Genomic DNA, 14,932 nt, shown 5'->3' with positions numbered 1-14,932 from the left:
GTCTGAAAAGCTTCTTACTCATCAGCCCGTAGAAGGAAGTGTTCCTTTTAATTTTTTTTTCTTTTTTAAAACAAATAAGAGATACATATCTCAGCAACAGAAATGAAGTCTCTTCTACGACATCGCAACAAGATGTCCATAAGCCTGATTTGCAGCCCCTCCTTGGCACACACTTGCTGGCTTTGCTTCATACTCACTCAGAGCCCTTTATTTCTGTAGACACAGCAAAAAACTGTGCCAGTTGAGGAAATCTGGGGAGCCTTTTCATCCAGGTAAAGTAACTGCAGGGAATCGTAGTGCAGCTGAATTCATTTCTCACAGGCCACTGAACACTGTGCTGCACGTTAATGACTTTTGGTAGCCATGAGCTTAAGCTACACTCTTAACTAGAGCTTAAAAGCTGCACAGCCCAGTGTCGGCCTCCAGAGCTCAGCAAGGACTCCTGTCCGCAATGCCTGGAAAAGAGATGAGCATGTAACACAGGAAGTGGCTTGTGAAGCAAGCAGCTCCCTTCCTCATTTACCAAAAGTTCCCTTTTCTGCTCAGCTCCTCTCCCAGACTCGTTTGGACTAGCAGAGGAATATACCAGTGCAGCCCTACCTGTCAGCAGGGAATAATGTTTGTGCCTCTGATTCCTCTATCTCTCTACCAGAGCTTTGCTCTTGGATGTCCTCAGGCTCCTGATAACCTCCTGATGTTACCGCAGCTGTTTAACATAAACCCATAAAATTCTTGAGGTTGCTGCATTGCCCTTTTCTCCTGTCCACACCCAGGACCTCCTCATCTTCTTACATACAGTAAACAATTCCCCGCAGGGTCCACATTTATTGTGATAACTAACAAGCCCATTAAAACTTCAGCTCTGACGCACACTATACAGCAAGCTTCAGTGCACTGCTGTCAGGTAAGACTTTGCTGATGCATTCAGACTTTACCAATAAAATAATATTTGTGTTCTCACAACCATCTACTGAAGTCTCTCAAAAAGCCATAGCAGGAGCTGAAAGGTATTTTTAAGAAAGGAAAAGAGAAAATATTTTTCCCCATAGAGACTTCAGCAAGTCTAAGCTTATGTAGACGGCGTAGAAAGCATTTTACAAAGGCAAAAAGCAGATGTTGTCACAAAGCCAGTTTTGTCCAGCTCACCTATACCATTCCTTTGGTTCAGAACAAATTGGATGCAAGTAGCACCATAATCAAGTATTTCTGGTTTGGCCCCTGGGTGGACAGAATACAGCTGAAATCCAGATGATCCACATTTTTCACATCAAGTAAGCCAGGATCACATACAAGGCAAAACAAAGCAATTTGCAAATGCCTCTATCTAGACTTCAGGTCTGAAAAATATGCTGCGCTGCTTGTGCTTGTTTGGAAACACTCTTAAGTCTAAGTCAGCAAGAAGGTCTTTGCTGCATTGCTTCATGCCTACCTGGGACGACGTCCTGTGCAATTGTTTGTACAGCTGGATAGAGCATTCAGGATGTTTTTTTGAGGTGCAAGTCCTAATTCCCCTCCCCTGCGGACACTTGAGAATATATTCTGTGACAGACTATATTATGCACAATTTCTTCATTCAGTTTTCTCTCCAGCTGAGACTACCTTTCTGATAAATACATACGTCTACATTTACACAAATGCATAGGCATATATAGCTAAAAGAGAGAGTATGAAAATACTAGTCAGTCTGTATTGACAACCTTTGTTTTAATAATACAAATATCTGAAAGCATTTCTTTGTACATACCTTGCTGTAAGTCCACAGCCTATTTCCCAATCAAAGAACATGTTGCCCATGCAACAGCAATAAAGCTGTCATACTGCCTTCGGCTGTAACTTGCAATCTGTCTGTATCCAATACTTCACTGAAAAAGAAAAGGTGCAGGCCCTAAATCTGGATGAACTGACTGGCAAAGGGCTGTGCTACCTAAAGTTCAGCTCACTTTTTTCTTGGCAAAAGCATTTAAATCCTCTAATGTAGATTTATGTCATTTTGTCTAGATGCCTTCCCCACAGAGGCTTCAGATATTAATCATGCTTCCTCCACAGTCATGGAAACATCCCTGAGTTAGCATGAAATTACTTTTCAATTTTTTTTACCTCTTTCCTCTCCTCCAAAATACCTGTCCTGGCTGAAAATATCACATACTATATTTTACTCTTAGGAAGAATTTTATCTGTGATAGTTAACAAGATGCTGCAAATGATTAAGACTGTAACATCTTCAACATTTCTTAAATTGTTTTACAGACTTTGCTGCTGCTTGGTCAGGCTCACGGACACCTGTAAATTCAATATCTTTAGAGATATTTTCCTATTTCACAATTTCAAAAAGTTCCAGACTTGTGATTAATTTTAGACATAAATGGCCAGCAATAAACTACTCACCTGTTTTTTTTTTCCTGTGTTTCATGTTTCATTAGAAGATGCAAAACACCCTGACAAACAGGAACTGAAAAAGAAAATATTGGAGCAGGGAGCTGTGTTTGTAAAGATGACAGTTTAATATATGCAAAATGAAAGTTATTTTATAAAACCTATTAATAAAAAATATTCCCAAGCTAAACCAGACTCAACTGCTGTATTTCTGCTCTACTTTAAACAATATTAGTTTCATAACTAATTATCTCACAATTACTAATATTTTTCCTTGATGAACTCTGCTGCCTCATCCTAATGAAAGTGCTGCAAGGTAATACAGCAGTTACATGACAATGCAAATAGGACCCATTCAATTTGCACAAAAAAAGGTTGCAAGGAACAATTAGCACTTCATTAATATGATATAAAATGCTAATTTGCCATATATCCCAAGTGACTCAAAACTCCTTTCCACCCATATGTGCAAATAATAGTTAATATGATGCAGTGTGTGTGAACCAGGTTCATGGTGCATTAGCTGGAATCCCTGTGTCAGTTTTCTGTATAATAGCTATTAGTTAATATGAACAGTAGCTCATATTTAACCTATGACAGCAGTGTTAAATGATAAAAGGATCTGTTGGCAGCAATATCTCATAATTCCACCCCTGTAAAGTTCTCCCTTCCTTGCTCTCCAGGATGAAGTATTGGAAACTGACTTCTAATCTAATTTATAAAGCAGATTGAAATGAAGTGCTGGTAGCACTCAGCTCGGCTGCTCAGCATTTCGAGAGGCAAGATCATTCCTGGTGAATCGCACAGCTCAGGCATTCAAGCACTCACTGGCAGCTTCTAATGATCAAAGTATTTGACTTAAATAATTGATTTATTTATACCAGTAAAGAAGCTCCAGGGGGTTGTGAATATTATGAGATATAATCACACCACTAGGGAATTAGAGACACTCAGATGTGCCTTGTGCCTGCTAATGCCCTGCGGGTATGATTAGGATATCACACATCAAAGGAATTTGCTCTAAAATTTTTCATATAATAAATTAATAAAAATAATTTATTTAAATAATTTCACTGATTTAATGGGACAGATCTGATGCAAGATGCAGTATGTGGAGAACTACAATGAAGTGTGTTGATCTAGGACAGTACACAAGCCCCAACCATCTTCAGTTAATGCCACAGTACCAGCAGGATCCTCTGGCTAGTGGATCCCTTACGAGGTATTAGCATCATCTCAAAGCTTATTGTCTGTGATGAGTATTCCCAGAGATTTTAGCCAACCTGCATTGTCTGAGATGGAGTAAAATGGTGCTCCTTTAACAAATCCTTTCAGGAAGGGAAATGTTGATTAACAGTGGTGGTACAGCATGCTGGCACAGGCAGGCAAAGCAATGGCTGCAATACTTCATGGAGAACCCAGGCTCTGCTGGCCAGATTGTTTATTCAGGTATTTTAACAGCTACCTTAATGGTTTATATGGCTTGACCACTGCAAACTGCAAGTATTTTACAGTCTTTAATACACTTCTCACCCCAGAATACAAAGACAATAGGGAAATGTTCTTATTTCAATTGCACTCATAAGAAATTGAGTTACAGAGCGACTAAGTTGCTCAAGGGCATGCTGACAGTCTGTGCAGACCAGGGGATTAAACTTGTACTGACTTTCTGCAGCATGCTGCTATTCTAGAAATACACCAGCTTTTCCACAAGGATATTACAGCAAGAGGCAATTAACATCATGTTATCTTTAACCTAGCGTGCTGCAAGGGAAGTATATAGATGTTTCACTTCCAGAAGTACAATCCTTTCCTATATCCCAGGATCCACAGGGAAGCATTTATGGCAGTGACAGGAAAAACAAAGGCATACTTTTAGAGAAGAGATGTGCATAACCTCCGTAGATCTTTTCAGAGCCACACAGGCATGAAGATGGAAAGCAGTATTTGGGGGCAACTTGTGCCTTGGACGAACTAGTACTCCAGGTGCAAAATACGATTGCTGTCCTTAGGTTGTGGAAAGAATGAGCGAATAAGATTTTTTGAACCAATCTCTCAATTCCCCTGGGGGTCAGGCCTAGTCTGTTTTATATTGCTTTAGTGCCCTCCTAAGATGTTGCAAAAGAACTCTAGAGCTGCAATGCTGTTTAAACAAGTCACGCAAGTTCTAAGTAAAGAAATCAACAGCAATTATAAATTCCTGCAAAAGTACTATCTTTATCACTAAAATTAGAAAGGGAGAGGCTTCAAGGGCTTTATTCATGCCTATGGGAAAAGCCTGAGACCATGTTCAACCTTTCCACACTTAAGCTTCATTCCCATCTTTGCATAGCTGTTCTGATTTTGGAACAATGAGCATTGTGTGTGTTGGCTGGGCCCTTTATCAACTTATGCCACAGAATGAGGTACCCGGGGGCATATCACAAATCAGATGTCCACCATATTATATATGTTTTTATTGCAAGGGTCAGATCTGAAATCAGTTTCAAATGCACCCAAAATTCAGCCTCTCTCACTTAGTGAGTTCAAAGAAACTCTCCTGTTTTGGAATTTCAGGATTTGAACTGAGCCTGGAGTTATGCAGTCCACTACCGATTAGTCTGACAGCACTACTTGTAGCATGCTGTGTTGAAAACAAATGTACACTTTTTTTTATGTTTATAACCTCTTTCCCTTTCTTTACCTCGTTTTTCCAACATGCACATAATAAATACAGTCTGTCCTACAAATGCAGTTTCGCTAGAGTTCACAAGAGGACTCTTTTCTCCCCAGCACTAGCAGATACAGGACCATCCACTCAATGGAATGTGGCAGAGGCTCCGTGAGGGTGCATACAGCATTTAGCTATGGCTGAATCTGCCCTTATCGTCTTGTAACATGATGTGTATTTCCTTTGTACTACTTATGTTCCTTTTCTACCTGGGTTCTCCCATGCCAATTTACCCTTGTAGAATTGAGTTGAATACAATTACCATGAGGAGTCAGAAAAACTCAGAAACAGTCTTCATATCTAGGCTCACCTTTAAAAAAGAAGTACAAAAAGTCAGTAAAACCTTGACATACTTATCATCATTAGAGATGGAGTCACATCACCAACTCTGACCCCAATTTCAAATTCTTCCTGTTTTCTGTGACCATCAACTTGAGCTTCAACAGCTACCTGATCTGAGGGAGTCCCGTGCTGACTGGGAAATCTCAGATGTGATCCCAGGTTAGATTATAACACGGTTCAGTAATTGTGATCCTAATGATATCTCAATATGCATACCACAGCATGGCTGCCTGTTAGTTAAAACTGCAAATAGCAACAGTCTACCCTTGAAGCACACTGTCAAGTTTGCAAGGAGCCAGTAGAGATCAAGATTATTAACAACATCGGCTCTCAGAACTGAGGGGTTTTTTAAACAGTGTCTGTTTTGTTATCTATATCAGCTGTGACCTGTGTGTTACTCTCAAGGATAACAACAGCTACAACACCTTGAGCAAACCAGCTACTTAGGAGCCCAGAGAAATGAATCACCAAGAGAGAGCTCACACCAGAAAGCAGCCCCTGAATGTCTCAGCAGTGAAAATACCTATTCTTGACTGGGGACAACACTTGAGTGTCAAGGAACAGAACTGAAGCTTACCAATATGCTAGAATTTTCCATGTTTATTTATAAGTGCAAATATTATTTACATCTATACATGAAGGTCTATAAGGGACTATAAAATTCTCTCTCTTTGCATACAACACTGCCCTTGAGCTGAAGTGGGAGGTGGATAGCATTTCTCAAAAACAAACCTCAGCAGCACAATAAGCAACACAGAGGGGCCTGGCGTCTACTATTAACATAACAACAGCATGCTGACTGGCAAGCCACAGCTGAGCTCAGAGGCAGGAACGTAACTGCATGCCAATACACGTGTATGAATCACAGGACAAAGGTGACTAAACAGGAGCTTTCATGAGCAGGACCTGGCCTTGAAGGCTTGGCTGTAGTGAATCAAAGATGGTAGTAACTAATACATGGCTCTGATGAGCCAGACCACAGCCAATAGCCTGGGAGCCAGGAGGAACTTCAAGGCTTGGGATGGTAGTGGCTCATCTTCCCAAGGAAACAAAGGTGTCATATTTGCACAAGCTGAGCCTCCAATTTGCCTCCATCCTCATCCTCCATTGTAGGAGTTCAGTCTGAAGGTAACAGAGACATGAATCGCCATGCCAAATCACACCCAAGTGGAAGATGCAAAGTAAAAATAATATCTAGAGTTGGGAGAGAAACATTTCAGGGCATAAGAAACCAACAGTAGACTCAGCAAGGGCAGTGGGCACAGGGGGCAGCTCTCCTCCTATGAGTGCCTTTCCCTTCTGCAGAAAGCCACCCTTCCTTACAGCCTCTCTCACTCCCTGAATTCACTTAGAAGCTGTTCTCCTTCATCCCAGTGGTTGTGTCCCAGGCATTGTGAAATCTTAGTGCTGGCAGCATTTGCAGCTGTAGGAAGTCAGATATAAGCCTTAGTGCCACCAGTACGCTGCTGGCAATGGAGCCTGGCAGCCCTATCACCAGCTAGGACCTTCAGCACACAAAAAAAAAACAGTTAAGTAAACCACAGACTTGGTGATCAGCAATAGACCTGCTTGCTCATTCTGCCTAGAAAGGAAATTCCCTCCTTTTGAGCTGGCTGTTAAAGCGCCACTCTTCTCCGAAAAATACCTGATGTAACATGGCATCCTCTACCTGAACCAGCCAAGCTCCTCAGCAAAAGTTTCAAGTCTGGGACTTAAGGTAGATGACTGAATCCACACTTAACTCCCTTGAAAAGAGAGAGAAGGATTTTTAGGGGCATTGTCCACTCAGTGGCTCTGAAAGACAAGCAGTATGAGATATGTAAGTGCCAATACAAGGCACTGCAGCTCAAAAGTGTCACTCTGGGTACTGATCTCCTGGTCTGGCCACCCCTTAGTCATGGAGGGAGACACCCTACCTTGCGTGGCTGCCTGCTCTATATTCCTCCTTCCCACTTTGTGGGCCAGTTAGGCCTTCATTTTGAGTAGAGGTTCTGAGAATTGAATAAACAAAATGTCAACTGCAGGGCCAAATTCAGACCTCGGTGTATGCTTGTAAAGATATAGCCAATACCATCCAGGGAGGAACCCAATGACACATTTCCACGTGAGGTAGAAAGAACGTTACTTATCTTTTTAGAGCTTTATACTGCTTCTGATAAAATCAGTAGGAAATTTGTCTTTTGTTTCAAAGGGAGTAGAAAGCTGCACTATAAATTTTAAACAGAGTTTGCAAGGTGTTTTTTTTTAAAATCTTGCCTTTTTCAATAAACTTACAAAATGAGAAAATCTTCTTTGCAACCAATAAAAAGACAACAAATGTAGAACTCGTTACTCCTTAGCAGCCATTGTACATCACAGAAGCACTGTTTTTTAAAGGGCATCCCCCTTTTGATGAAGAACTGCAATGACTTCTTGTAAAATGTTTAAATCTAACTCCTCATTACTTGAAGTTCCCCACCCCCCTGCCAGCCTGACAGCCTTGGAGCCTGTGAAAGGAGGAATGTAATGAGTACACATTAATGTTGTATACTTTCCACAGTTCTTCTTGTTCTGGTGTGACCAGATTTATGTACAGAATAGCTTGAATGTAATCCATCACGATTATACATAGCATTGGCTTCAACATTTCTGCAGGTAGCACTGTCTCCAAACTCTCTTAGCTGTGGCTGTATGAAAGGAACTGAGATGTGGTGACACAATGTTCATTTGTTTTAGTGGCAAGACTCAATTAAAACAACATAACAGGGTTTAAAAAAATACTAATCTGTGAAAAAAAAGTGAAAGTGAGTTAAGTAAAACCTTCAAATATTCCCTTGTTCAGGACAAGCTGTGTGGGCTGACAGCTTCTCCCAAGGGAGCAAGAGGTCTTAGAAAAAGCCCTGCTACGAAAGGACTGGCTGTTAAGGCAAATCCCCACCAGTCAGAGCCCCAAGGAGGGTGAAGCCCAGCTATTGATGCCCAAACACAGAGAAGACATTGTAAAGGAAATATGGGGGATGAGAACAGCAGTGGAGGAAACAAAATAGGGACTGCCTCCCACACAGGGGGACAACAAACCTGTGAAAATAAGAAACTGCTTTTTCACTAGACAGATTTTTAAGGAAGAAAGACATGTCCCGTGTTCAAAATGCCACCTGGGCCATTAGGAAACTCCATGCTACCACAGCTTGAGGCATGAGACAAGACTGCGGGTTATTAAAACAGAAATACAAGGAGGCTTCTTTGCAAGTAAGAATCATTTCAATTGCTGCTGTCTTCAGTGGGGGCAAAAAAAATAAAGTGACCTCAAGTATTGTTGACTCCCCATTTTCATCTCATGTTCTGCAACAGCCAGTGTTGTTCCCAGAGCGCCAGGATCCTGAGGCCTTGTCACCAGAGCTCTCAATTTTCAAAAAGGATTGCAGTCCAACCAAGTCATGTTTTAAAGCCTTTTCTTTTCACACACAAGCTATAATCATGAATGTAATGCAAACTGTTAGAAATAAAGTCATTTTAGACAGTCTCAGTTGGGAGTGGGCAAGAGAGAAGAAGAGCCATGTAAGGAGCTTTGAGTCTCTGGTGCTGAGAGTAACTTCACAGAGCTAGGATTGCTCAAGTATACATTGTCCAGAGCCATAAATGGATTGTAATGGAAGGCAATAATAATAATAATAATTTACATTTAGAGAGTGCTTTTCATTGAAGAACTTAGAGGTAATTTTACATATCTGCAGTTCTCATATGCCAGTACACCCCTCTGTATAGTTACTCCTACAGCTGTTTCATGGCATACTGTACAGAAGCCCTGAAAGCCAAAATGTTATGCCCTAGGACACAGTCAGAGCAGCGAACAGGACCACAAAAGCTCTCCTCCGAGACCCCAGGTCTCACCAAAATTCCCCACCATATCTGTACAGGCAATGCTGGTAAGTGATATGACTATAATGACTAAAGATGAAAGAAAACATTGAAGAAGGATTCAACATTAAAGACAGACAAGGAGTTTCCTTATTTAGTACTGTAATGTTGTATCTCTAAGTCTTTTGTATGGCTCCTAAGTTCTTCTAATACATGAGCTGTGAAAGAACAAATTGCTGGAGGCCTGCACATGAAAGAATATGTCCTATGTGTGAGGTTGGATTTACTTCCCCAGAACTTTACTCCCCCAGAACCTTTTTCTGTGGAATAAATCCACTAAGGGAGAGGAATCTTTTTGCAACCTCCACTCTTCACAGTGAATTGCCTAAGATGGAGGTTGTTCCCACAAAGTAAGCAGGGTATTCAGCTGTGGAAGTATAATTAAAAGACATCTGTACAGTTCTCAGAGTCCTCAAAGAGATGTGGCCAGCAAGACCCGGGACAGCCCGTTAGCAGCCTGGTTTTCTCATGACATGAACTTTCTTGCGTGCCCCATGGCAGTTTCCATTAAGAGCAGTGTTGCATTTGTTTAAATTTGCATTAAGAACAGTAACGCTTTGTTTCTTAGAAGGCAAAATCATCCCAGCAATTACTTTACTAGATGAGCATCTCTGCTTTCATTTAAAAAAATAAAAGGAACTGTCTCTAGTGTGTGTGGAGAGCTGCAGGAACTACATGGAGCTGGCAACACTGAATCCACCAAAGAGGTTGGTTGAAGGCAGCTCACAGCCCTAATACAATGCCAGCAGGGCACTCGCAGGGAGGTTACAACAGGACAGTCCCATGGCCCTACAGCATCCCAAGCAGCCCTGCCCTGACCCTCTGGTGGCCTCCAGAGAGTCTGTGAGAAGGGATGCATGCCCAATAAGCACTGTTCCTTACCTTTCCCATTTTCTACAGCTCCTGTCTGGGCCCAATAATACTGAAGTTCAGCTCTCTATGCACAGTTAAGCAGAATAAAATGTTTGGTTTAGCATCAATAGTGGCTAATACAGCTCACCTCCAAATGCTCCCACCCCTTCCACTGAGCTGCACAGCTCTGGGTGCCCCAAACACGACATCCTTCTCACAGGTACGACAGGCCGTCATCTTGAGACACAGAGACAAAGCTGGGAAAGGGATGTAGCATGTGTTGCTTTAAAATATTCAAAGTTCCTTTTGGATCTCCATCTCCTGTGCTGGCACTTCTGTGCTCAGGAACTGACAGCGACAAACAGTGCACAACCCAGCTGAGGTGATGCTGGATGGGGCATTGCATTATGAAAATTACAAATTTGCAATGCGATGCTGCTTAGGAACTCCAGCCACAGGCCCCACAGCACTGTGGGCACTCTCTGAACTGTAATAAATAGGGCAGAACAGATCATTAGCTACTAGACTTATGACAGATCATTTCTTGAAGAGGCACCATATATGTGTCAAAAATGGGTGTGCTACCTTTGAACAAATCACATGGAAAGAGACAGCAGTGTTTCTGTTTGCAAAGGCCTCACACAACAAACTGACACTATTTCCAAATAACTACCCTAGCTGACTGCACAGCAGCAGGTACCTCTTGTTAATGAAGATACAAAGAAAAGTGCATTAAGGTAGGAAGAGTTTGGAAATCCCAGACTCTCTCTTCCCAGGTCCCAGTTGTTTCTTCATTACTACTACCATCTCAAAATCCCAGAGAAAGAGCTAGGAATTTAAAACAGATTATCAACATTACAGCAACATTTGTGGAACTTGGATGTAAGCAGAAAAGTTGTAAGTGGGAAGACTTTGGAGGAATTACTTGAAAGTCAGTCTGTGTGTACTGCTGGAATGCTTAAAGCTTCTCCAACAAAGTTTCAGTTTAGTTTTACAAGCACGGCATCCTTTTCACATTAGCACATGTTATGTGAAACATCACCCTGCTTTCCCAAAATAGCAGCTCTAATGAGTTTCATGGTAGATGTCCTGCTGATCAAACATGGGTTTATGAGCAATACAAAGAATCAATAGGATGCTTGCACTCCATGCATCAGCCCAAGCACAAGCACAATGCAGAATGCCTGTCTTCTGCCCACACAAGCGCTATTTGCTGGCTAATGAACAAGGAGACACAAATATAGTCATACCACAGCTCATGAATAAGTTCAGCTGAAGTAGTAACATACAGTTGAAATTGTCCAACAAAATATTTCAAAATGCAATAGTCTGGATACAACTTTCCATTGGAAAAAGGAAGCTAAGACTCAGTGGTACATGGATCACGAAGGTTTAGCTTCTCTCCTCCAGTGGACTTACGAGAGAGGGAAGGAAAGAGACAAAAAGGTAGCATGCTTTCCACCCTCTCCCTTCTTCCACTAAAGGTACAAATGCCCCTCCACAAGCCAGCAGTAAGCTTGGGCTCCACCTGAGGGCATCATCTTGACACAGGGACACACATCAGGTTTATATGCAGCACTGAATCCCAAAATGGGAATATTAATACTTATCCTCCATACTTTAAGGCTCCTGTAACAGGGCACAGGAGTTAGGCAAAGCAACACAGCTCATGAGGAGATAGCAATCACTGATGTAACTGGAACTTCAAGAGCATTGAAGATAAATTTCTTTGGTGAGGTGGACCATGTTGCTTCTTATGGAAGTATGAAAAAGCAGTCACATACTGTGATCTTCATTCCTAACATATGATCAGACACATCCTAGTCTTCTATTCAAAACATCACTATTTTGCCACATGACAAGAAACACACTCATGCAGCCAGAGGGAGAACTGGAATGACAAAACAGTTGCCTTGGTCCATGATCAGGGTGAGAGAGATCCTGATAATGTGACTGGAGCAGAAGCATTCCAAGCACATGGCTGTAAGTCCATGAGTCCTTATACCACAGAGTCCAGCATGATACCATCATACAAGGAAAGAGTTTTTCACATATGACAATTACACAAAAGATAGTGCCCCACCATAAAACCTAGGCAGCGTGCAAATCACTCCCTGCCTAAAGCTGCAGGGACTTTGAGGCAGCAGGGAGCTGGCCTCAAGCTGGATGAATTATGCAGCCCAGGTGGGATATAACTTGCAAGACCTTAAATTGGGCAAACCTACTGCAGAGGGACAAAGGAGAAGTATTGCATAGTTTCTAAGCTCTCCCCACCACGCAAAGAAGCTCAGCAAGGTGAACTGCTGCATTCCTAGCAATTTTCTCTTATGATATCTATTTCCCAGGAGGCAGGGACTAGGCCTAGTTAAAATAATCAAGTCCCAGTTCATAACATCTTGCCCTCCTTTCTGCACTGGGAGCACCATTACACTGGTATGCATTGCTCAGCCCCTCACTATCACATGTACAATTAAGTTCAGCTTCTAAAAGCTCTACCTGTAATTGGAGCCAGCTGCAACCTTTCTGACACATACTAATTGCCAGTAATGATTTAAGTGCAGTAAATTCACATGCTGCAATTGTTTTAAATAAAGGAATCTCTCGTAGCTTTTCCCTGAGAAAAATCTGTTAATCTTTGCTGCTGACTTATCAAATCCTCCAGTCACCTGTTTACCATCATTTTCATGAGCTGATAATGTGTTTATTAGAGCCATAATACGCAGGTGGAAGCGTAAAGGTCTCATTTGGTGGAGTATGAATTCTGTCTCATGTATCTGTATGGAAAAGCTCGGTTTCACCATTCAGCTGTGCCTCAGAAAAGATTAAGTTCCAAAATAGCATCTTTTATTCTTTTCAAATGGAATATCAGTTCTTTTAAGCTCAGTACATATCTCAAAATACCATTTGGATGAGCATGACAGGTTGGTTTTTGTTAAGCACCAGATATCATAATTTCCTATACTGAATCTATCCAGCCTTAGTTAATTTCAGCTTAATTGTATTCCCCTTTTAATTATTTTTCATATATAAAAGCAAGTTCTACAAAATAATAAAATGTCATGTTGATTCTAAAGGGCTGGTTTAAGAGTTCTTCCCACAAACTCTTCTAGTTTCCTGCAGAAGACCTTACCTGAGATATTGCAGACAATAAATTTCTGGCAGAATGAACCCAATATCTCCCTGGAAGTTTTGCTCTCCTTTCTGCAGAGTTTGGGGTTTATGGGTTTGTTTTTTCTGGGGTGGTAGGGGTTGTTTTGTTTTTAAGGCACGTTAGTGAAATTACTGCAGTTTGGAAACTGGTGCACAGGGTTTATCAGTCTATTTTTTCCACCAGTGAGTTACTCAGAGTGGACAATCACATAGCAAATGGATGTTCTGCTGCAGTTGAGTTCACTGGCCTTCCAGTTGGTTTATGTGTGTGATGTACTGAATGCCCTTAGCTCCTGGGGCAGTGGCTAAAACCCAGCCTTAAATGGGGTCTATCCCAGGTGTCTGTCATCTCCAGAAAGATGTTCATAACCCTTGCCTCCCCTGTGAGACTGCAGGAGAAAAAAATGTATGAACCAGAATGTGAAGATGCCTAACCAAATATCTTTAACTGTATGAAAGAGAAGATAAATAAGTACCAAAAGAGAAGTACTGACCAGCTACTCAAGGAATCAAGGCAGATTTTTCACGTGAAGGAGCAAGCCTGAATCCAAAGAGAAAATATAAGAGAAAGAAAAGAAACCATAAACAAGAAGCCAAGTGAAAATCTAAATTAAGTTTGGGACAGCCAAACTTTCCAACTGCAGGAGGAATTTCATTTGAGTTAGGTCTCCTTGACTTGGCTCCTGAGAATGTAAAGTAGGGGCCTAATTCTAGGACAGTATGTGGTTTACTATAAAACAAATCTAGCATATAATAATTTCCTTCCACAATTCCCATGACTTGTGGCACAGACCCAAAACCATTTCCATGATTCACATCCAAACCTCCCAGGAGAGATGTGATGGCCAAATTGTTAGTGTTAGTGCATGAGTAGTTTGGGTGAAATGACAAATGCTAACATTCAGTCATACTGTGGAGAAGAGATGACCACAGTTATGAGCGGACAGCAGAGCACCACTGACAGTTTATTATTAGCATCTTGAATGTGCATAAAAAACGTTGCTTTTTTTTAAGGTAAATAACATTTTCCTACCTAACTGGCCAGTCCTCAGGGACAATTTATTAGTCATTCCACAGCACGAGCCAACTCCTCTTTTCCAGAAAGGAGAACAGAACGTCTCAGCAGATCCAATAGTCCAACGGGCTGACGTTCCGAGGTGCCTTACAACTCCTAAAGCCTGCTTCTGTGCCCAGTAATCTCCTGAATCTGCATTTTATACAAACTCTGAGCCAGTGCTGACCATGCCCAGACTAACACCTCCTGGAATAGCTTTCCTTACTGCTGAAAACCTTGCCAGAGTAAATAATGTACCAGTTTGCTGATGCAGCCTATTCCAGAACTCCTCCTAGCTTTAACCTTTCCAAATAGTCTCTGAATCCGAAAATACAGCTAATCTGCGGCTTCAACCAGTCAAATTATGCACTCCAAATTTCATGTTTGTTGTTAATTGTCCCATTTTTCTTCCTGTTTGTAGATTAATCATGGATCAATCCATCAAGTCATGCAGAGAAACAAGTGCCAGCTTCATGGTCTCTGCTCACTACTCATTGCTCCTGATAAAAAGAGTGATCACTTATACTACATGTTATTTCCTCCTTGTCCCTGAC

The sequence above is a fragment of the Buteo buteo genome, chromosome 17 (assembly GCF_964188355.1).
Source record: "Buteo buteo chromosome 17, bButBut1.hap1.1, whole genome shotgun sequence".
NCBI lineage: Eukaryota > Metazoa > Chordata > Aves > Accipitriformes > Accipitridae > Buteo > Buteo buteo.
Note: the sequence above shows the minus strand (reverse complement) of the source record.